Source organism: Ictidomys tridecemlineatus, chromosome 6, assembly GCF_052094955.1.
Source record: "Ictidomys tridecemlineatus isolate mIctTri1 chromosome 6, mIctTri1.hap1, whole genome shotgun sequence".
Lineage (NCBI taxonomy): Eukaryota > Metazoa > Chordata > Mammalia > Rodentia > Sciuridae > Ictidomys > Ictidomys tridecemlineatus.
Genome location: NC_135482.1, coordinates 116,957,511 through 116,980,520, shown reverse-complemented (window position 1 = coordinate 116,980,520; position 23,010 = coordinate 116,957,511). Strand labels below are relative to the sequence as shown.

General features: G+C 37.0%; 1 protein-coding gene across 6 annotated transcripts in view; it reads left to right on the top strand.

The window, feature by feature from the left end:
- LOC101961130 (WASP family member 3) overlaps positions 1 to 23,010 on the top strand; it is a 119,614-nt gene that overhangs the window by 22,163 nt on the left and 74,441 nt on the right. For 2 of the 6 annotated variants that reach the window (XM_013366053.4, XM_005342042.5), the window contains exon 2: positions 18,168 to 18,261. The exons of 1 other annotated variant lie outside the window; for it this stretch is intronic. The gene's annotated coding sequence lies outside the window, so the exon portion shown is untranslated. Of the gene's footprint in view, positions 1 to 13,716; positions 13,769 to 18,167; positions 18,262 to 23,010 lie in introns of all 6 variants that reach the window. 3 more of the 6 variants (XM_078015568.1, XM_078015567.1, XM_021721265.3) reach the window with 3 other exon arrangements.

Sequence of the window (23,010 nt, the reverse complement as noted above, 5' to 3'; positions counted from 1 at the left end):
GAGATTTAAGTGGAGACAGATCTAGTTGATATTCTTAGGTAAGATTATCAAGGAAGGGTGTACAAAGAAGAGGCCTAAATAAAACATCACATACCAGTATTAGAGGGGGATTGATTCCAGGACCCTTTTGGATGCTCAAGCCCCTTAGGTTATAAACTATGCACATCTGGCCATATACTTTAAGTCATCTCTAGGTACTTATAATAACCTAATACAATGTTGAATGCTTTGTATATAGTTGTTATAAGAAAAAAGTCTGTAAATGTTCAGTACAGATACAATTTTTTTTTTCTGAATATTTTTGACCCGTGGTTGTTGAATCTGCAGATGTGGAACCTGCAGATATAGAAGGTCAGGTATATATCCAAAGCTGGATAATCTTATAATTCTCTAGTTTTTTCTATATAACCTATTAGAATAAAATGTCACATAAATTTTCCATTCTTTTATCAACTAGTCATTGAACACCTACTGTATGCCATGCCCACTTAAGGGCACTGGACATGAATGAACAAAATATTTAAAAATTCCTGCTGTGCCCTGCCCTCACAGAGCTGAAATTCTCATGGTAGAATAGGCAGTAAAGGAGATAAGTTAGTAAATTATAATGCACACAGATCAGAAAATGGTCTGTGCTACTGAAGAAGGAGGAATCATTGAAGAGAGTCAGGAAATTTGGGGTTACAATTTTATTGGAGTAGGGTCAGAGGATGTAATGTTTGAACAGAGATTTAAAGGAGGTGTGTAGCACAAACCATTTTGAGGTGGGGTGGGTGAAGAAGAACATTACAGGACAGATGGTAGGAGAAGCAAAGGACTTCTGGTGGTTTCTTACCTTGTAAAGAACAGAGAGGAGGGCTAAAATAGAATAAAAGAGGTGGGAGAGGGAGAGAGAGAGAGAGAATAAGAGATAGGGGAGGGAAGGAGGCAGATCTACTGGCTCTCTTAGGTCATTAGAAGGGTTTTGGCTTCCATGTAGAGTAGGAAAACATGATGTTGGAGAGTAAACAGTTGTTGACCAGTTGGAGAACAGGTTAGGATGGAAGCAATAGAAGGAAATGGTTTAATTTTGATCTATTTAAAAAGTAAACTGATAGTAGAATTTGCTGGTGGATCTGATGTAAGGAGAATGAGGGAGAGAATATATAAATATTCCAGGTTTTTGACATGAGCAGTTAAGATATGTAGTTGCCATGAACTGAGATGGAAAAGCCTTTGAACACCAGATTGCAAGTCAGGAGTTGCAAGCTGGGCATGTGAAATTAGGGTGTATGTCAGATATCTGCATGAAGCTGTTGAGTTGGCTGTGTATAACTTCAGAATTCAAGGTAGTATTCTGGGCTAAATATGTGAATTTGAGGGTTGTCATTGAAAATGTGACATTTGAAAACTTGAGGCTGGATGAAATCAGGAAGAAAAGAGTGGAGAGAGAAGAGAAAGAAAGGTCCAGGGCCCAAATTGTGAGAATGTTAGGAACAACTGGTGTTGGTGGCTTAAATTCTTGAGGTGCTTCCTTGCATCTCAGTTGGCTTACTGTTGTGTGTTAATCTTAGTACACTCAGCTGTCACTTCAGAATGGACATCTTATTTACTGGAGAACATATTAGGTAGTAATTCAAAAGGACATCAGAGGAAAGGGGGAATTCTTTTTCTTATGCTTTCTATGTCAGAATAAGTCTAATTTTTCTGGGCTTTGTTTATTCTTTGTACCAATAAGGTTGCTGTATTGTAGGGTTTTTTTGTTTGTTTGTTTGTTTTGTTGTTTGTTTGTTTGTTTTTGGTACCAGTAATAGAATTCAGGGGCACTTTATTGCTGAGTCATATTCCCAGCCCTTTTTTATTTTATGTTTTAAATTTTGAGACGGAGTCTTGTTAAGTTGCTTAGGACCTCACCAAGTTGCTGAGGCTGGCTTTGAATTTGTAATCCTTCTGCCTCAGCCTCCTGAGCTACTGGAATTATAGTCATGTGCCACTGTACCTGGCTGCAGTTTTAATGAAGTTTATGATGTTATCAACCTCTGTAAACTATTTTATTTAACTGATTAATTGCCAACAATAACATTATTCTGACAGTTGACTTTAAAATATATTTTTAGTTGTCAATGGATCATTATTTTTTTCAATTTTTTTAAAAAATTATTTATATGTGGTTCTGAGAATCAAACCCACTGCCTCACACATGCTAGGCAAGCACTCTGCCACTGAGCCCCAACTCCAGCCCCACAGTTGACTTTTTAAGAAGGTAATTTACATTAATTTGAAACATTTTATTTTCAGGACAGATTCCAGAATATTATATTAGAGGGGTGTGTGTGTGTGTGTGTGTGTGTGTGTTTTGAGTGAATTCTAGTAGGTTTTTTTTCCTCCTTGTAACTGTTATGACAAAATACCAGAGACTATGTGGCTTAAATAGTAGACATTGCTATGACAAAATACTGTAGGCTGTGTGGCCGTTTCAAAGAGTGGGAGAAGCCTAAAGTCAAGGCTCTGGCAGAGTTTGGTTCCTGGCAAGGAATCTTCTCCTCACTTGCATATGAATATTTTGACCTCACATGGCTCTTCCTCTGAGAAAGTGCAGAGAATAAACTTTGGTACCTCTTCTTCTTCTTATAAGGGCACCAATCCTCTTGGTTTTGACCATTTTAGCCTTAATAAAGGTCCTTTCTCTAACCACAATTATATTAGGGGTTGGAGCTTCAATATATGAATTGGTTTTAGGAGTGAGAGACATAATTCAGTATGTAATACAATATTTTCTTAATTTTTATACCTCTAACAGGATATTCTTATCAGTTTCTTGAGAATTGTATGTTCAGGATTTTATTTATTTATTACTTAGTTAGTTAGTTGTAGTTGGACATAATACCTTTATTTTGTGGTACTGAGGATCGAACCCAGCACTTCACATGTGCTAGGCAAGCACACTACCACTGAGCCACAACTCCAGCCCTCAGGAAATTTTTTCTAAAAGATATTTTTTTTTTTTTTTTTGCCTGTGTGTATTAACTATCATTGGTTGTTTTTAAAGGGAGTTTCTGTAGTGTTACACAACTCGGTACAGCTTTTTTTTTTTTTTCCTTCAGTTTAGTCTTTTCACAAACATTTAAACAGTCTAACATTTTGCATTTTAGGAATTGATCTTTAAATTTCTGTAGCATATTGAGTACTGTTTCTAGGTGATATTGTGATTTGTGGTTTGAAGGGAGTCCCTACCATGCAGTATATTGGTAGATTCAACGAATGAATGAACAAATTTAAGAGAGAGAGAGAGAGAGAGAGAGAGAGAGAGAGAGAATGAGAATGAGTGTGTATGTGTACTGTAACAAAAATGGAAATGCAACAAACCCTCCAACCTCTCTAAAAAACAATCAATGAATCAATCAGCTTGTTATGGAAGGATCATTTATCTTGTGAATTTTTAACCTGTATGTAGTGTTACTGAGGAGTTGATTTTGGTCCATACCAGCTCTGTGGAAGCATAGGTCTCCCTAAGCATGTTGCTTTTGCCTATTGAATGGTAATGGTTGGTTGGGAATGAGAAAGACTAGAGGTTATGAAAGTTCTGCCTCATAACCTTGCTGAGGAAAAATTATAAAGGATATTGAAAAAACAAAACATAAAAAAACTCATAGAATTCTAGGAACCTTTTGTCAGCTTCCCCAGTGGTGGCATCTTTTATGGCTTATAGTGTAGTAAAAACTAGGAAGTTGATATCTATCAGTACATTATTGTTAACATCTTAAGGATCTATTTAGCATTTCCTATATTTTAAGATGCATCCATGTATGTATGTTTGTATAAAGCTCTGTGCGATTTTATCATGTGTATATTTGAATGATTGCCACAAGTGTTGTTTTATTACCACAAAGATCTCCTTCATGCCATTTCTTTGTATTCTTCTCCATCTCCTTCTCTATCCCTGTTCCCTGTTCTCCATTTGTTAGTCATGTCATTTTTCATACAATATGTAACCTTTTAAGATTTACTTATGTTAAGCAAATGCTGGTAGAATTCTTTCCAGGTTGGTGTGTGTATCAATAGTTCATTCCTTTTTATTGCTCACTCAAGTATACCATTGTGTGGATATAACAGAGTTTGTCCAGCTATTAACCCAAACAATATTTGCATTGTTTCCAGTATTTTGGTATTATAAATAGAGCTGCTATGAACATTGTGTACAGGTTTTTAGATGAATGTTTCCATTTCTCTAGGATAAATACCTGTGAGTATGATCACCGGGTTGAATGGCAAGTGTATGCTTAATTTTATAAGAAACTGATGAGCCATTTTCCACAGTAGCCATACCATTTTTTATTTCTAAGTAGCAGTGTTAGGAGTGATTTATTTTCTTTTTATCCTTACCAGATTGGGTATTGTCTTAATTTTTATTTTAATTGTTCTAACAGAGTAATCATATTTCATCATGGATTTTTTTTGAATTTTCCTAATGGCTCTGATGATACTGACCACCTTTTTATCTGCTTATTTTACCATTCATCTCTCGTTTGGCGAAATGTATCTTGTCTTTTGTATGTTTCATAATTGGATTGTTTGTTTTCATTTTTGTATTTAGTTGTGGGAATTCTTTGTATATATATTTTGCTGGATAAAGAATCCTGTGCAAAGTTGTTTTTCTTTTCCCTCAAAATTTAACCATACCAGGCGACTGTATTCTGACTTTGATTATTTTTGACAAAAGGTAGCCTTCTTTAATGTTGCTCTTCTTGCATACTATAAGTAGTATGTCTTTTTTTTCTTCAGATTGCTTTGAAAATTTTCTTTGTCTTTAGTTTTTAGCAGGTTGACTGTGATATGTCTAGATATGGTTTTCTTTGTGTTTTTCTTCCTTGGGGTTGACTGATTTTCTTGGATCTGTGAGTTAATGTCTTTTAGCACATTTGGAAAATTTATAGACATTATTTCTTTGAGTAGAAAGCCAAACTCTTTTCTGCCACACTCTTTTCCTTGTTGGCGTCTGGATTTTTTCCTCCATTTTTTTTTTTAATCATAGAACTTCTGTATCCAGGTTTCTGGTAAGCTAATTGAATGTGTTCTTTATTTTCAAAGTTAAAATTTTTCATTTATAGTTTTTCTATATGCTTTTTAGTTCCTATTTAATTCTCTTGTAATTCTTTACTTTTTCTTGTTTATCTGCTCATCTTTTCACTAGATTCTTTAGTACACTTATCATAGTTTCATCTTTTTTAAAATTGCAATATCAAGGTCAAGTATGAGTCTACCTACCTCTGTTGATTGTTTTCTAATGGATCATGTTTTATTGTGATTTATTATGTTGTATACTAAAGAATAGTGAAGGGCTGGGGATGTGGCTCAAGCAGTAGTGTGCTCGCCTGGCATGTGTGCGGCCCCGGGTTCGATCCTCAGCACCATAAAGATGTTGTGTCCGCTGAAAACTAAAAAATAAATGTTAAAAAAAATAATAAAGTCTGAGGAATATCTACTTCCCCAAAAAGGGCCTGTCTTTTCTTTGTCACCCTGTTAATGTGGAGTTCTGAGCTAGGGCAGAGCTTTGTAGTAATATTAGATACTGGTCACCACTGGCTCTCTATTGCTTTAAGATTGGGATCAGGACTTTGATTTTAATGGAGCATTGAATCTGAGCCCCAGTAGGACATTGGTGATCTCCTATGCTTAAGAGCCTAGCTGCTATCTTTCTGAAGAGTGGGAGATTCTTTGTTTTATAGCTTGACTACTAGTGTTTTTGGACACTGTTGAGTTCTTTACTTTCTAGTCTGTGGCTTTCTCCTGCTCAGGAGATCTCTTTTTGTCCTGTTCTTTAGAGGAATTTCTCTCAGTTCTTCTGACTTCCTCCAGATTTCAGCCTCCTACTTTCAGCCAGGGGTGTTCACCGGTGCCAGAGAGAGATGATCTCTCAATTCTCCTGCCCCATATCTTTATGCACTATCCATATGTGTTGCCAGGAAAGACTTGGCAGATGGATGCAGACTTGGCTGTGTGTTAGGGGCTCCTGGTGATTTTAATCCATCATTTTAGCTCACATATGAAGGTTAAAAGTTTGTTATCAGATAAGCTTGTATCTTTTTATCCCTGCCATTGACAGATTCCTTGTTACTCTGCCAGGATTGAAACAGCTATGGATTACTCCTTTCCTCGGAAGATATTGTTGATATCTAATATTTACTTTGTTTAAGTTTCTTTGTGTTCTGAGCTTTAAACCATTCTTGTGTAATCTTATATAAAATGGAGGTTATAGTCACCTCATGAAATTTGATTCATTTGGACAAAGAGGACAGAATATTTCCAAAGGTGTCCTTTATGAATGAACTGAGCCTTTGCCACTTAGAAGCTTTGTGGTGGTATTCATTTACTGACTCTGGAGGATACTCATTTGTTAGTTGAATGTTTTAATACCCATCTGTGCCATCCTCTTTGGGATCTGAAGATTATGTGATATAATGTATACAGAAATACACAATACACTTCCCACGGCTCTAGTGGCTTCCCTAGAGTTTCTGTGGAGAGATTTTGAAATTTACCTTTTAATAGTGTAATAGAATGGGTATCTGATAATCCCTTTACATTTTAAGAGTTGTCTTTACAGTGAGATTATTTCATTTCAAATAAAAGAAGGACTGGCTAGCGGTTGAAAGTTAATTATCTGGAAACGTATTTTTGTTTTGTTTTGAATGTCAACTTCATTTTTTCCTTGTCCTTGGGCAAGGCTCTTGACTCTTCCCTAGTTTCTTCATCTCTAAAATGGGTTGTTATGAGGATTTAGAGACATATGTACGTAGAGCATGGAAACAGAGTGCCAGGAGCAGTACCATAGGCTCAGCCAGTGGTAGTGACCATGTTCCTTATTTGTTCCCTTTCAAGTGCCCTATGTTGGGGCAGATACAGTCCTGCTTAGCTTTTCAGCTTAGCAAATCCATGCTACAAATCTCAGCTAAAAAGATGTTTTAAATAAGAAGCCTTACAGTGCTCATAGGAGCTGGGTTCTCTTCCTTTGTCAGTTGGTAGATATCGGAGATCAGATGTTTCGGTTCCTGTTTTCTCCTTGTGCTGGGTCATCAGCAAAGAGGGACAGGAGTTTCTGCTCTGTATCACTTATTACCTTTAGGAAGAAGTAATGCCACAGAGAATCAGTGGTGACTCCTGCCCAGGTCTTCTGCCCACCTCCCTACTTCTTTCTCTCCTCCTTCCCTTCCTTGTTGGAAGGCTGGTATATATAGTGGAGGGATTGCCTTCTTTGTGACAGGGTAGAGATGACCAGCATATAGTTCTCTTAGGTTGAGAATGCTCAAGTTTAAAAGTTATGCAGGAGAGAGGGCTGTGATATGTTGAAATCTCACAATTTTGTTGGTTTCTATAATGACGCTTTTGTATTTTTATGTGCAGTAACTCATTCAGATGCTGTCATATGTATCTTTAAAATTGCTAATCACTTTTATATTATAAAAGATTTGAGATCATTAAATTTAAACATTGAGATTAATAAAAATGGTACTAAAATCTGTATATCTTTGGTATCTGAATTATACAGTATTTATTTTAGGAAATTTCCATGGAATTTATTCATCCAGTAGTTGTGAAAGGAGATGGTGAAATAGTGTATATGACTTGCTGGGGTGCTTTTTGAGTTCAAGCCTGTTGTCTGTCTCTGTGTAGGTTTGTTGCCATTGTAATTTCTTCAGTGCACTATATAAGTGGAGTGCTATAGTCATTTATCATTGCTGGAAGGTTCTACAGAGATGAGGTCTTCCTTTGGGAGAGACGGCTCCTCAAGATTTTGTAAGAAAAATGCTGTTAAGTAAGGGGAATGATGGTGGGTGACAGAATCAGGATATTGGTGTCTTTGTGCTTCAAGGTTGACAGATTTGGCTGGTATCTTATGCAGAATTCAAGCTATTCGCAGACTACTTTGCAAAAGTAAATCAAGCTTTAAGAAATAAACCTGAGGACCTCAAACATCAAAAATCTACTATCTGTAATATTTACTTTTCTTTGCCTTTTTGGTAGGTAAATTGGCCATTGTTATCTCTATTGAAAAAATAAAAAAGGAGCTGGGATATCTACTACATCAATCTCTTGTCTAAGCATCCATTACTATTATTTGGAGATAGACCATTCCTACCTGTGTAACCTCAGAGAGGGAGAAGGGGCATGCCATCTGTGCACATAGGGGATGGTATGAGTACTTGGTCCTGGTAATGCTGCTAGGTATGGTAGTTGTGCTTTTTGACCTCCCTCCCTGTCTCTTCACAGGATTCATGTTTTGTTGTCTGTAGTAGAGCAATATTGACTAAATGTCTTTGCCACCTTGCTGTGTTCCTTACCATGATAGCTCATCATTCCCCATCTTCTCACTCTGGGGGAGATATTATTGGCTTTATTTTTATAGGTGGGGAGATTGCAGCTCAGACAGTAATAACTGTCCCAAGGTCCAGAGATTTTGATGGGGATCCAGGAATGGAACTCAGATCTCTAAGTCTTGTACCTCTGATCTTTCCCCTTTTACCATGTAGTCTCTGGTTCACAGAAAATGTTTCCTCCAAGATCATATTGGATTCCACTAATTAAATGATTACTGCCACTCAGCTAATCAGAGATGAAATTTAATGCTAGAGATATTTTGGAGTTACTTTCTAGGCAACTAAAGTTTAATGTTCCTTTCTAGGACATGATTTTTTTCCCTTGTTTTTATCTTGTTTTGTGAACTGTAGCATTCTTGTAACGTGGTAAGCCATTTAGCTTTCATTACTTTAGATATAGTGTGAGTTAGAGTTTGACTAGAGGCTCAGGAGAATTGAATGTAGACATGTTGTCAGATGTTATTGCTATGTTTGTCAGTCTATTTGAACACAAGAGAGTCCCCTCTGGGTGGAAGTTTATGGACCCATTTGTTATAGTGGCTGTTACTATACTTGATCCTTAGGGAATAAGAAAAAAACACCTGAAGTTACTTGTTGGATTGCACATGAAATCTTTATGTCAGGTTTAGTGTTATAGCTTGCTGTGAAATATAAATTGATTCTGGAATATGTAAAAATTGTTATGGTAATAATGAAAAAAACCACCTCTGCAATGCAGCATTTATGTCTTACTATTTCTTTCTGGTATGGTACACCTTTCCTAAGTATTTTTATGAATTTATATAGTACTTTTCTTTATTTTCTTTTGTCCAAATTTCAGAGTCAGCATAGTTAATGAAATTAAATAAAAATCCGGATTGGGTTGTGCTCTAACGGATGGGTATCCAAAAGTTAGCTCGGGTATCCAAAAGTTAGCTCGCTGTGCCATAGTATTGTAGTAGACCAGGGCATCTGTTACTTTTCAGAGTATGAGCTTGAAGAAAATAAGGGTCAAAGAGAGGTGAGAGTAACCATGGTAGGAACTGTTGTTACATTTATCCTTCTCCTAAAACAGCAGTGGAAGTTTTGCATGCAATTAACAGCACACTTTCTCTTCTGACCAGTTGCTCCCCTGAGTAGGTGGTGAACTGTTGTACATGTGAGGACAGGTTAGAAAGTCAGGTTTGAGAGTCAAGGTTGGTCTGTCAGATAAAGGTGAGGTTCTAGTACCAGAATAGAAGACAGGAGATTATTTAGGAATCAAGGTAGTCAAAATAAGTGAATAAAAACATGAGCAGGTACTCCTGAAGCAACATGCAGTCAGAAACCAGGAATGGTATGTAGTAGGTGTGGAAGAGGGGCAGAAACCCAGCCAGTAAGATGTAAGGCAATTTTGACCCAGTTAAGAAATTCTCTTTTGTAAAATGCAAAAAGAAAACAACAACAAATCAGAATAAGAAATCCTCTTTTTGGCTTATTTATAAGGGTACATGAATGAGATTTTCTGGATGGAGCCAAAGCTAAGAAAGCCATGACTTGGGTTCTTCATTTTCTTTTTATTGAGGATTACACCCTGGGATGCTTAACCACTGAGCCACATCCCCAGCCCTGTTTGTATTTAGAGACAAGATCTCTCTCACTGAGTTGCTTAGGGCCTCGCTAAGTTGCTGAGACGGACATTGAATTCAAGATCCTTCTTCCTCAGACTCCTAAGGCGCTGTGATTGCAGGCGTGTACCACCATGCCCAGCTGACGGTTTGGTTTCTGAAGTTAGGGAATGAGACCTTGTCTACTGGACTGCTCATTGACATGTGGCATCATAAACAGAAATTTAGTGTGTGCCTATTACATACACTGAATTGGCTCTGGATATTACAAAAACACACAATCCCTGCCCTCTCAGGGCTCCTGATTGAGTTGAGGAGGCAAAGCATAGGTCTCCAAAGGTTAGCCACAGTATATAGCAGCATAAGTTAGCTGGCACATGGGTGATATTCCTTCTATTAAAAGATAGAGGGAGTGTTTGGGTCCACTTTTCTGCTGCTGCAACTAAAAGATCTGCCCAGAACCATTTTAGGGAAGGAAAAGTTTATTTAGGAGTGCCTGTTTCAGAGGTCTCAATCCCCAGACAGCAGACCCTGTTCCTCAAGGCTCAAGGTGAGGAAGAGTATGGAAGAGGGATGCAGCTGACATGATGATCAGGAAGCAGAGAGCTCGAGCTCCACTTGCCATTTACAAATATATACTCCAAAGGCACCCCCGCCCTCAATGCCCCGTCTGCTCCTGCCACACTCCCTTCAGTTATCACTAAATCCCATCAGGTGATTAGTTCACTGATTGGGTTAAGGCTCCCATAACTCAATCATTTCTTCTCTGAACATTCTTGCATTGTCTCACATGTGACCTTTTGGCGGACACCTTACATCCAAACCATAATTGGGAGTCAGAGGTGGAGTTGACTTTTGATAGGTGAATGTCTCCCACCTTTACTTGGGTGTATGATTTTTCTTTCTATGAGCCTGTTTCCTAAGTTTTTAGATGGTTAAAGTGATTTCTGACTTGTTGGAGTCAGGGTTGTTGTGGATTAAATGAGATGATTTATGTGAAGACTTTTTGTAAATGGCACTGTGGATTCAAATGTAAGTTGTTAGTAATAATTTGTCATTTGCAATGGAAAGCCTGTTGTATAACAGCTTTAATTCATTCATCATATGCAAATGAGGTGGTGTTCTTGCAATCAAAGGTGTTTAATGAAGGTCATGATTAGAAATAGAGAGAACAAGTCAGGAGACTCTTTTAAGTCAGGTTAGTATATGCCTAAAATTTCACTTATAATCTAATAAATATAATTCGTATTGATAATTAATGTTTAATGTGTCTCTGAAGTGTTTTACAGTTTTTGATTAATATAAAAGAGAAAATGTATTTGAAGAGTACGTTACTGAACAGTGAAACACTAGGAGTCCATTTAGTAACAAAATTACATGATGTGTCTCATTCTATATTCTAAAACACACTATTTTTAGCATCTCTTTGAATCAGGGATGAATTCCAGTTATAGGGTTCAGTAATTAAAGCAGAGAAAAATAGTTTGGGCAAGGAAATCTTTTCACTTGGGTTGGATCTGTTTCAAGATTTAATCTGTTACCTTTAAAGGCGTCCCTGATAGCCTCTGGTTTGTAGTCTTTGTGGGGTCAAGAGCAACAGAAGATCAGCCAAGGACAGTGTGTCTCACTTTTAAAAATGGGGAGTTTTAAAAAAAAATTGAAATTTTGGAATCTTCTAGCTGGTAAGCTTGTTGTATATGTTTTCTACACAATTCTGGACCCTCTAGCCTCACCTTGCTTTTCCTGTTCATGAGCCCTGTTCATCACTTTCTGTTCACCTTGTAAAATGTCCAGTTCTCTGTCTCTTACTACTACCCTGCCTGCCCCTTTCTTTTCTGCAGTGTTCAGGCTGTCTCTGAGTATTCCAAAGAAAATGGCTTATTGATGCCAAGTGGTGCTAGTCCACATTTGTATTTAATGATTGTGGATTGTTCCGGAATGTTGCTTAAAAGCTTTTTTTTTTTTTTTTTTTTACTTGATTCTAGACAGCAGTCTTTCCTCAAGCTGAAAGCCTTATTTTATCATAAACAAGTTATTATTATCTTATCTTTTTATACCCATTGCAAAGAAGCCCATTAACTGTGTGGTTGAATGGAAACAACTGTTCTGTTAACTCAAATTTTCGTGCATATTATGCATATTGCCTGTGCAGCATTTAAAAGTGGTGGTCAGACAGCAAGCATGAAATCATTGTGAACAAGGCATGTCTAGCTTTCTCTGGTTGAAGTAGGTAAGGAACACACAGCATGATTTATTTTATTACCTAGGCATTGGGGAAATTCATTTATTTGATAAAAGTTCTTTTTTCCTTTAATATTATGTATGTACCAAGAAAGAAGGAGAATAAGAGAAAATAATAAGAGAGAATTGTTATAGTGAAAAGTTGGATTTTCAGCAATTTGGTTCTTTTTGTTGTAGTAATCAATAAGTGAGCAAATTTAAGACTAGAACAAAACCTGAACTTCTGAAATCATCTTCGTTCTACATTTTTCCTGTGCTTATTTGTTTTGTTCTGGGCCACACTGATCAGGAAATTGCTGTGAACTCCTGTCTGTTTAAAGGCCTGGGAGGACATGGTAGTTTTCCACTCTGGCATATTGCATGATCTGGTGGGCTGAGTCCCAGGGGCAGGTGGGGTAGTGACATCATATTGCCAAGATCAACTCTTCCAGTACATTATTAGCTCATAATAATACTTCTCTCAATCTCATCTTTGTAGTTAGGGGAACTTGGGTTTAAATCAACTGCCTTGAGTCTCCTGCTGTGTAAGCAGAGAAGCCAGCATAACTTGGAATCTGGCTCAAGAGTCCATAGCATTCTGTGGTGGGCACAGAGAAGGGAAAAAGTGGTAGCTACCAGGCTAGCTTGAGCAGTATCTTGCAGCAGAAATTACCATTGAGTTTCACTAATAGGAAAGGGGCTAAGGCCTAGCAGTGGATACAGAAAATGCCAGCATTGGGCAGGCTGAGGGTAGGGTGTTCTGATGAAAAGTAAGGGGAACCTATCTTAGAAAGGTAACTGGCAAGTGGAAGTAATGCCCCTATATCTTGTTCCCAGGAATTGAGTATTGTTGCCCCATAGTGCTACAGGACAGAGTGTGTCATATGTGGTGGCAGTGTGAAGAGATGAAAATAAAATTAGTCAGACATTCACTGAGGGAGAGATGGGTCAGGGCAGGGAGAGACTGAGAAGGGTGAGGGCCTTTCCTGCAGGCCTGGGTGGTAAGTGTGGCTCTGAGCAGCATCTAATGGGACCAGCTGGAGACCACTGGGCAGTCCTGCCTCAGATCCCAGGAAACTGGTAAAGTTGTAGGGTTCCACAGAATCTGGGAGACCAGGAAGTGCTGGTTTGAAGTTATAAGGATGTAGGCTTTCACTGAGTACAAAGGAAGCCTTATTTTAGATAGTGACGTTTAATGACTGTGGCTACAGATCATGAACTTCCTCTGCCTCCACAGTGTTCAAGAAGAAGTAGGTGGGCTGTTGTGGAGGGGAGCCTCAGTACATGGGGTGTATGGTTCTCAGTCTCTTTCACTGTGTGACATTGGTTCAGTCAAATATATGGGCCTGTGCATTTCCTTGGGGATGGATGGACAATACAAGCACTATTTTAAGAGCAAGCTCTGTATCTGTCACTTGATAGCACTGTATTTACATGGTGATGAGCATTTATCTTTACATTAACTTTGCATAATCTGTGCATCTGAAAAGACAGAAATCAGTCTCTTGATGTCACTGTTCTACATGCAGATTTTAGATCTTTCTTGTTTATTGCAGATGGAATCAGTCTCTGCATGCCTGTCCCTGACCTCACACTTCACACTCTCAGGTCTGTGTGGTATCTTCCTGTACATAGCTTCATCTTTGTGAGAGTCATGGCTACATTCTGCAGCATAGTAGGAGGCTGGTGTCAAAGAGCAGATTTATAACAAATTTAAAGATCTAACTGGATTTTATTTGTGATTCTAGAATCAGGCAACATTTCATTGTATAAAGACAAAATGACTGTTTTCATGAGCTGAGCAGAGGAGGCAGTCTTATGGACAAAAGTGGGTTGAAGACTATAGAAATAAGAACGGAAGAATGGGTTGATTGCTTCAGTTACTTTCCTTATAGAGTTAAAACAGATGGAACTTTATTTTATCGTGCCAGCCCAAGTAAACTGGGCCTTTTTTGATTGGTTTCTGTGAATCTGTATTTAGAAAACTGGCACATTTCAGAGTTCAGTTTGATCACATGGCACCTAGCATGAGTGACTCAGTTCTCAGATTCTCATTTGATTTGATAAGCTGGAGCCTACTGTAGGAGCTCAGTCCAAAATAATGATCTCCCATAAATTTTGTTTAACACTACTAAACATTTGAATGAATCAATGCCCAGAACTTTATCTGGGCTATTAGATTTTCTGTCCAGGAACTGTTAACCCAAAGATATGAGGCAGTCATAATACATCTCTGCAGAGTTATATTACATCAGGAATTGATTGCCCTTTCTTCACATCTTTCCTAGGCATTTATTGTTCTTTAAATGAAAGAGGAAGAAAATGTTGTTGACCCTTGTATTTAGGTCTGTGATAGACAAGTTTTAAATGCATAAAATACTCAAAACTGGGAGGATTATGTGGTTTTATTAATAAAATAAAAGTGCACATAGTGGTTTAGTAAATGTCAGCTAACATTTTTATTTTAATTGATAGTGGTGTTCCTTCTGTTACTTATTTTATTTGTATTTGTGTTTGTTTGCCACTAATAAAGGGTTCTAAGGGCAAAGACCTTAACTTATTACTTAAGATTGTTTTTGCCTCACTTTCTTTTAAAAGTTTATGTATGTGTTGATTAGGGTGGTGGTGGGGTCTGTTACATGTCTTCATGTGGCTCTGCTGTAAAGCTGCAGGACTGTTCTTGGAATGGGAAGTTGAAGCTAAGATAATCAGAGAGGGGTGGGGTGGGGGAATTGCTGTTATTTGTGCTACTCATATGCTTTATACCAAAATTTTGTATTTAACATTTTAATAAGATATGTTTCTCTGAAGTTCATAGTGGCTAAATGTTTTATACAGTTTGAGAGTCTTGTGAGTAAATAGAACTTAATGTGTGAATGGTTAGGATTTGAAGAGAATGTAGAATTTGAGCCTGGTTAAAGAGGTGGTGCTAGGGAATGAAGTACGGAGCAGGCTTTCTGTAGAGAGCCTATGTAAACTCTGTATGTGCTAGCTTCTGATTTCTGGAAAATTCAGAGGCTTAAGAGAGATGGCAAGGACCAAAATAGTAAACAAATCCAAATACAATCAGATTAGGAGAATATCGGTAGATTAACAGTCCTTTTGACACAACCTATTCTCAGGTTAAACATTTTCACATCACAAGATTCTTTATTTCCTATTGACTCTAAATGTAGTGGATAAGTAAGACTGTGGGCTTATTACTAGGGAAAACCTTAATATCATTGACCTTGTAAAATGCCTTCTAGAACAAAATTAAATATTTTATGAGAAAAATTTAGTTGTCTTTTGTGTCACTGTGCAGAGAAACATAACCAGAAAGTAATTTGTATGCTTCGGACTCGAATAGTCTGTAATGCAATTGAAATTTCCTGAGCTCATGTTATTATTACAAACGGTCTGGTCCTTCCACCTTATTTTTAGAATTTTTTTTTAATCAGGTGGTATTATCCTGGCTTGGCTTTGGTCTATGATTGTTCCCTAAATTATGATTTAAGCTCAGGGTTAGTTGATAGCATTGTGCAGAAAATATAAGTACATCTTTGGTGGGATTTTTGAGGGAGGGTTTCCTTAAATATAAGTTTGTTCCTTCATTCATTCTTCTAATCAACAAATAGCTAGAAGGGAGGTGGGCCTTATTGTCTGATAGAGCATCACAAACACAAGACCAATTTGGAAATTACAGGGCAGGTGTGTTCTTGCTCCATAGGGGGGCACTGCCAGCAAAATATAGAGATTAAACCACAGATATGACCAGAATTGGAATGATGGTGTTTCATCGAAACGTGCACCTCTGAGCTGGCAGTATTGTACCTCTTAGTAGAGATGTTGCGTTTCATACTTTATAGCCTTGACCTATAACTTCAAAGGACTGATGCTTATCACTTGGCAATGAGGTTACACACTTAAAAATGGAAGTTAAATTCTTCAAGACCTTTGTGGTGCCTGACGTAGGTATGTTAGCAGCTGGATAAGAAAGGGGAGGGGAGCATCTTTATTTATCCAAAAGGAGACAGCCCAGTATAGTTAAAAACAGTGACTCTAGTTGGACAAACTTGCCCTGACACTTCTTTTTCCCCCTGGCTGTATGATCCTGGGCAAATCACCTTCTGGTCCCCAAGTTCTTCATTTTTAATGGAAGAACTTATCTCTCAAGACTTAAGTTAAATGTATGTGAAATATTAGTATTATGATTGATCCTGACTACAACATTTACCAAATAATAGCTAATAACAAAAGTAATAATTCTAATAATAATAATAATCCAATAACAATAATAATAATCTAATAATATTATTTATTATTATTTTATTAATTTATCATTAGATTATTATAATAATCTAATAATAATAATATTAATAACAACAACAATAAAAGTAATAATGGAAGAATTCCTAAACATCTAGAAAACATAGCCGGCATTGAACACTTTCCTCACTCTTAGGCACCATTAGCTAGTTGTAGCCACAGTTAGCTAGATAAAACCATCTTTAAAATAGGTTTTAATAGGGCTTATAGTGCTGGTTACTTTCAGAATCATCAAATCAGATTAGCTGATTGATGGAAGACAAATGAGGCCTGAGTAATCTAGGACCGTGTATTATTCTATATTTATAAATAAGGTGATGATTTAATGCAGATTACCTAGGGAAAAGCTCACTTTTTTCTTTTACTCTGTGTAATCAAGAGCATGGTGTACAGCTGCTGCTAAGAATGAGAAAGAAAGATATGTGATGCTTTTGATTTTAAATAAGCAAAATAGGATACGTGTAAAACAGTATAATTGAACAAATATTCATTCTGAATTATCAAGATACTTTTGAAAGGATAGTGGCAGTCGGGACTATGTTCTCAAAATCTATTGAAATAAATAATTCATACATGTTCTTATAATTATTTCTAGTAGACTCAGGAGTGTATTAGGCTCTTTTTTTTCCTCCTATGGAAATGGCAGTTTCTTTTTTTCTTGCCTGGCCTGCCTTTCCCAAACCTCAATCCTCCCTATCCTTAGATTCCCTGAAGCTATTTGACATATTCCAATACATTAGGCTGTTATGTTGTCACTGTTTTTGCATCTACCTTATAACATTAAAATTGCTTGCATGTATCTGTCAGTTTTTCTTTTTTAAAAAATATCTTTTATTTATTTACTTATTTATTTTTATGTGGTGCTGAGGATTGAAGTCAGTGCCCTTGCACATGCTAGGCAAGCACTCTACCGCTGAGCCACAACCCCAGTCCCCTGTCAGTTATTTTCTTACTCAATTTTATTTAAAGGGGCTGACTTATACAAGATGCTTGATAAAGTTTTGCTGAGTGAATTAATGCCTATTCACTAAAGTTTTCTTGTTTGTATTCATTCCAAGTAAACTATAACTCTGAGTAGGAAACCGCATTTTATGGTTCATTACCTAATACTATAGCACATAGGTAAACATTATTTGCCAGATTGCTGCATAGCCTGATTGCTAATATCCAGTATCCTGGAAATATTTTTTTGGGTTCATTCAGCAGGTATAAAATCTTTACTACTTTATCCTTAGGTGTACTATTATATATTTATGATATGATCCCTAAGGTATTTATTAAGTTTAAATCTTATTGTGGGAAAAATTACTACAAAGGCTCTCATCAGGTACAGGTCTTCCATCAGTGATCAATATTTGATTGATTCTGTAGGCAGCAACAAACCCTAAAATGCATGTTGTGGTTGAATAAAGGAATTGAGTGGTTCAGTTGAACATATCTATAATATACCTTTAGCTCTTATTAAGTATGAGTCCCTGAAGTTAATTTCAGAGTTTATTCCAGGATAGGGAGTTGAAATTGTATGGGAATTTATATACCATATCAGCTTCTTGCTTAAACCAATTAGAAAAGAACAGGTTCTGGGATTAAGACTCTTGTTAAAATTACTGAAATATGAAATTTTAATTTCAGGCTTTTTTGAAGACTTGAAAGCTTTTGCCTATTGGCATTTAATTTTGTTTTTATTTTTTTCCTTTAGTTTTAATTTTGGTTGCTGTTACTACTGATATCTGAGCCAAAGTGGTGCTGATAACTGAGGGAATCTCTGCAACCTGTAAGTCAACAATTACATGGTAAGAATGTGTGTCTTTACCTTTAAAGCCATTTCATTTCTATAACATTATAGTTTAGAAATTTTGTTGGAAATAGGATAGCATAAAATAATGTTTTTGAATATTTACTATTCAATTTTAACATATTTTAATATAATAACATGACATTTTAGAGCTTTTTATCCTAATCGATAATTAGGACATTAAAAGAGAAAATATATAACTTGATATATTTATTTCATGTTAATTTTTTATGGCCTAGTAAACTGAGATCTCATTTACTTCCCTATGTTCTTTGCTAGTTTGCTTTTTCTTTTCTGCAGTTTAGCCAATTCTTTGTTGTCTGAATCTTGCTAATAATAAATCTGTTTAAGAAGTCAAGATTTGGGCTGGGGATGTGGCTCAAGTGGTAGCGCGCTCGCCTGGCATGTGTGTGGCCCGAGTTAGATCCTCAGCACCACATACAAACAAAGATGTTGTGTCTGCCGAAAACTAAAAAATAAATATCAAAAAATTCTCTCTCTCTCTCTCTCTCTCTCAAAAAAAAAAAAGATGTCAAGATTTAAAAACAAACTAGTCAATTTTACTATAATTCACTCTGAACTGAGGTTGTGGTCATTCCAACTATAGCTAAAATGAGATTTAAAAAAATTATTTGTGGATTTCATTAATCTATATTGCTGTATTTATTTATTTTATTTATTTATTGTACCAGTAATTGAACCCAGGGTGCTTCACCACTGAGTCACTTCCCAAGCCTTTTCTTATTTTTTATTTTGAGATGAGGTCTCATCAAGTTGATTAGGGCCTTGATAAATTGCTGACGCTGGCTTTGGACTTGGGATTCTTCACCCTTACCTTCCAAGTAACTGGATTACAGGTGTGCACATCCACACCCAGCTATATTGCTCCATCTTTGAGAGCAATATCTTTGAGAGATAAGTGAGGAGTAATGAGACATTTGAGAATAGTAGGGCAAGTCATTCCCTTCAGCTCCAACTTCTCCATGTGCAAAATAATATCATTTGTCTTCCCTACATATAGAGTTGTAGTAATCAAATGAGATGCTACATGTGGAATACTTTTATTTATTTATTTTTCTTTTTAAAGTGAAGGGAACGAATAACAAGTCTTTTGTTTTGAGACACTATTGAGAAAAAACATGTTCGTAGAAAGGATGCCATACAAAAAGCTGAATGACTCTAATTTGGGCATGTCGTTATAGTTATTTAACATAGGAAAATTGAGTTTGATTTCTCTTCTTTCTCTTTAGAGGTATTTTTTTAAGGAATATATCTATGTTCTCTACTACAGTAGAATTAAGCTAGAAATCAGATTCAGATAATTGGGAAATCCCCAGGTATTTCAAAATAATCATCATATTTTGAAAACTCACAGGCCAAAGAATAAGTCAAAAGGAATAAAAAAAATGAAAATAAAAACACAGCATATCAAACTCTGAGAGATACACCTAAAGGACTACTCTTAGGTGAAATTTATAGTGTTAAATGCTTATATTAGAAAAGTTTTGAAGCAGTTATCTAAGCTTTTACCTTAAGAAACTAGAAACTAAAGAACAAATTAGACCCAGAAAAAGAAGAGGAAGGAACTGGCAGAGAGTAAAGTCAATGAAATGGAAAACAGCAACAAAAAATGTGGATTTTAAAAAATTCAGTGAGGGGCTGGGGTTATAACTCAGTGGTAGAGCACTTTCCTAGCATGAGTGAGGTACTGGGTTCGATCCTCAGTACCACATGAAAATAAATAAGGGGCTAGGATTGTGGCTTAGTGGTAGAGCGCTCACCTAGAACATGCAAGGCCCTGTGTTTGATCCTCAGCACCACATAAAAATAAATAAAATAAAGGTATTGTGTTCATCTATAACTAAAAAATTATATTTAAAAAAGGAGGAGTTTTTAAAAAAAGGTAGTGAAACCAAACTGGTTATTTGATACAGAGTAAAATTGATAAGCCTCTAATCAGACTAATAAGGAACAAAGAAACAGAAAACAGAAATTCCTGTTACCAGAAAAGAAAGTGACACACAGATTCTATAGATATTATAAGGACAATAAAGGGATATTATCTTGTAATGCATTTGATAACTTAGATAAATGGGCAGATTCCATCAAAGACACAAACTTCCAGGGGCTGGGGTGGTGCCTTCGGATAGAGCTCTTGCCTAACATGTGTGAGGCACCGAGTTTGATTCTCAGCCCCACATATAAATAAATAAAATAAAGGTCCATGTACAACTAAAAATTATTGGGAGAAAAACAAAAGATACAAACTTCCAAATTGCTGTTAAGAAAACATGGATAAATCTCTATTAAGGAAGTTGAACTTGTACTTTAAAACTCTTCTACAAAGAAAGCTCTAAGGTTACATGGCTTAACTGGTGAATTCTGCCCACCTTTGATACTAGTTAAGCACAAACTCTTCAAAAAAATGGAAGGGAGAGAACATAATGTTATTTTAAAAGACCAGTATTACCCTGATACAAAAAAGATGTTATTTAATAAAATATTAGTAAATTGAGTACAGTTAATGTTACTAAACTAAGTCTAGCTGCTCACCTAACAGCAGGGTAGTTAAGTCAAGGGACAAAGTGTTAACGCAAGGAAGGTGAATTTATTTCGAAAGTCAGCTAAAGGAGAAGATAGAAGACTCTTGTCACAAAGCCCATCTCTATAGAAGCTGATGTAGGGTGCTTTTTGCATGTGCTTTATAGGTATCATCCCATAGAGGGTGGGCCAGATACTTGCTATCTAATCCTTCTTGCCTAGTCATGAAATGTTTTTAAGTTCTTCAGATCTCAAAAACAGAGATCATTTTTTCCTCAGGCTAATTCTGTCACAAATTATTTATGTGTTACACATTGTATAAGCTAGAGGCTGGGTAGTTTCCTAAAGGCCATCTTGTTGATATGCCAAATTACCAATAATGAAAGAAAACATCCTTAGTGCTTGGTCTCATTAGTTATATCCTACAAACTTCTGGTAATGAATAAAACATCCTGAATGCTAAATTTCATTAATATGAAAAGGATAATCCATCCTGGGTAAGTGCCATTTATTTTATAAGTGAAAGATTGGTTCAGTATTTGAAAATTGTAGTTCAAAATATTAACAGAATGAACAACAGAATTTTAAAAAACTGTATGGTCATCTTCATATATGCAAGGGAAAAGGCATATAACAATACTCATTATCCATTCATGATAAAGCTTAGAAAGATAGGAATAGAAGGCAAACTCTCACAAACTTAGAAATAGGAGCTTTCTCAACTTGATATATCAAGATATCTATGTAAAACTGTAGCTAATATTGTAATTATTGGTAAAAGACTAATGCTTTTACCTAACATTAGGTGCAAAGCAAGGGTGGTCACTGTCATTACTATTTAATATAGTACTGTTAATATAATAAAGCAAGAGAAAGAAATGGCATTCTGTTAAGGAAAGAAAAACAATAAATCAAATTCACAATTCACTTAGCAAGGAAGTCTAGGAAACATTGATTTAGACTTTAAGTCTCATGTAAGGAGGCGCACAGAAGGAGTTGGGAATTGATGCTGAATGCTTCAGTTACCAATGAGTCAGGGGTTCTTTTGTTTGGTTTGGATGGAAATCATGAAAAGGTAAAGTGCATCTCCCTTATTGTTAGCAGCTCTGAGTGCCAGCATCCCTTTACCCTTAGAGTAATCTTATGCTCAAGGTGTTAACAGTTCTCCCAGCCACTCCTGGCAGTGCCTTTGCAACCAAGGTAGTATCCCCTGGCAGCTTTCAGGAGCACATCTAGTGATCAGAGCTAGCAGCTTCTAGCTGTGTTTTCTCACCTCCTCCACAGCTCTCCATTGCTCTCTAGAGCTTTAAGCAGCTCTCTCTCTGTTAGGCATTCTATAGGGCTAGTAGACTTTGTTACCAGCTTTTAATGCAAGCAGTTCAATCTATTTTTTACCCCAAATCGAAATCATGCACAGTAGTAGAACCATCTCAACAAGGCTTTATTGGAAACTATACTCCAGCATAGGGAGTCCATACACAGGATGCAGGTCTCAGACTGGCCTGATGAGGAAGTTTGCTTTTTAGCCAAACATGGGTAGGGTAACACACGTGCACAGTCTCCTGTGGACTAAACTCAGGCTTTCTGCTTAGTCAGGCCAGCCTGCACAGGTATATTAGGCTCACCTGTTTTGGCTGTTGTGGGCTGGGGAGGTGCTCCTTTTCTGCCAGAATGGGGGCAGCTGAAGGTGGGGGGAGGCATCCAAAGTGGCTACAGGTTGGAGACCTCCTGGATGACTAACTGTAGGTTGTCTGAAGCTACTATAGCTGAAGCCACATCTCCTGGAACCACTTCAGGACAGCTGAGCCTGCAGCCATCCTGATGACAGCAGGGTTGGACCACTGAAGAAGTAGCTGCTTGATTGACAGCCCCGTGGCTTATGTGGTAGTGGCAGGGCTGAAAGTCTGATGGCACCTCAGGAGCAGTGGCAGCATTCATTATAACCCAGTTAGATGAAGCAGCAGCCCCCAATCTCTACCTTACCAAGCCAACCATCTGTCCTTCCAGGGCAGTCAGAGTCCAGAGGCTGGGCTACTGTAGCTGTCATTGGAACAGACCCAGTGGGGCATGATGGTTTCCTTGGTAACCAGGAGAGTTGTGACAGCTTTTCTGGCACTTGCATAATTGGGTTAGATTGTGCTTTCATGGTTAGTCATGCCTCCATTTGATGGACAGGCCCTGTTGCATTTGCAGAAGCTTTGGTGCT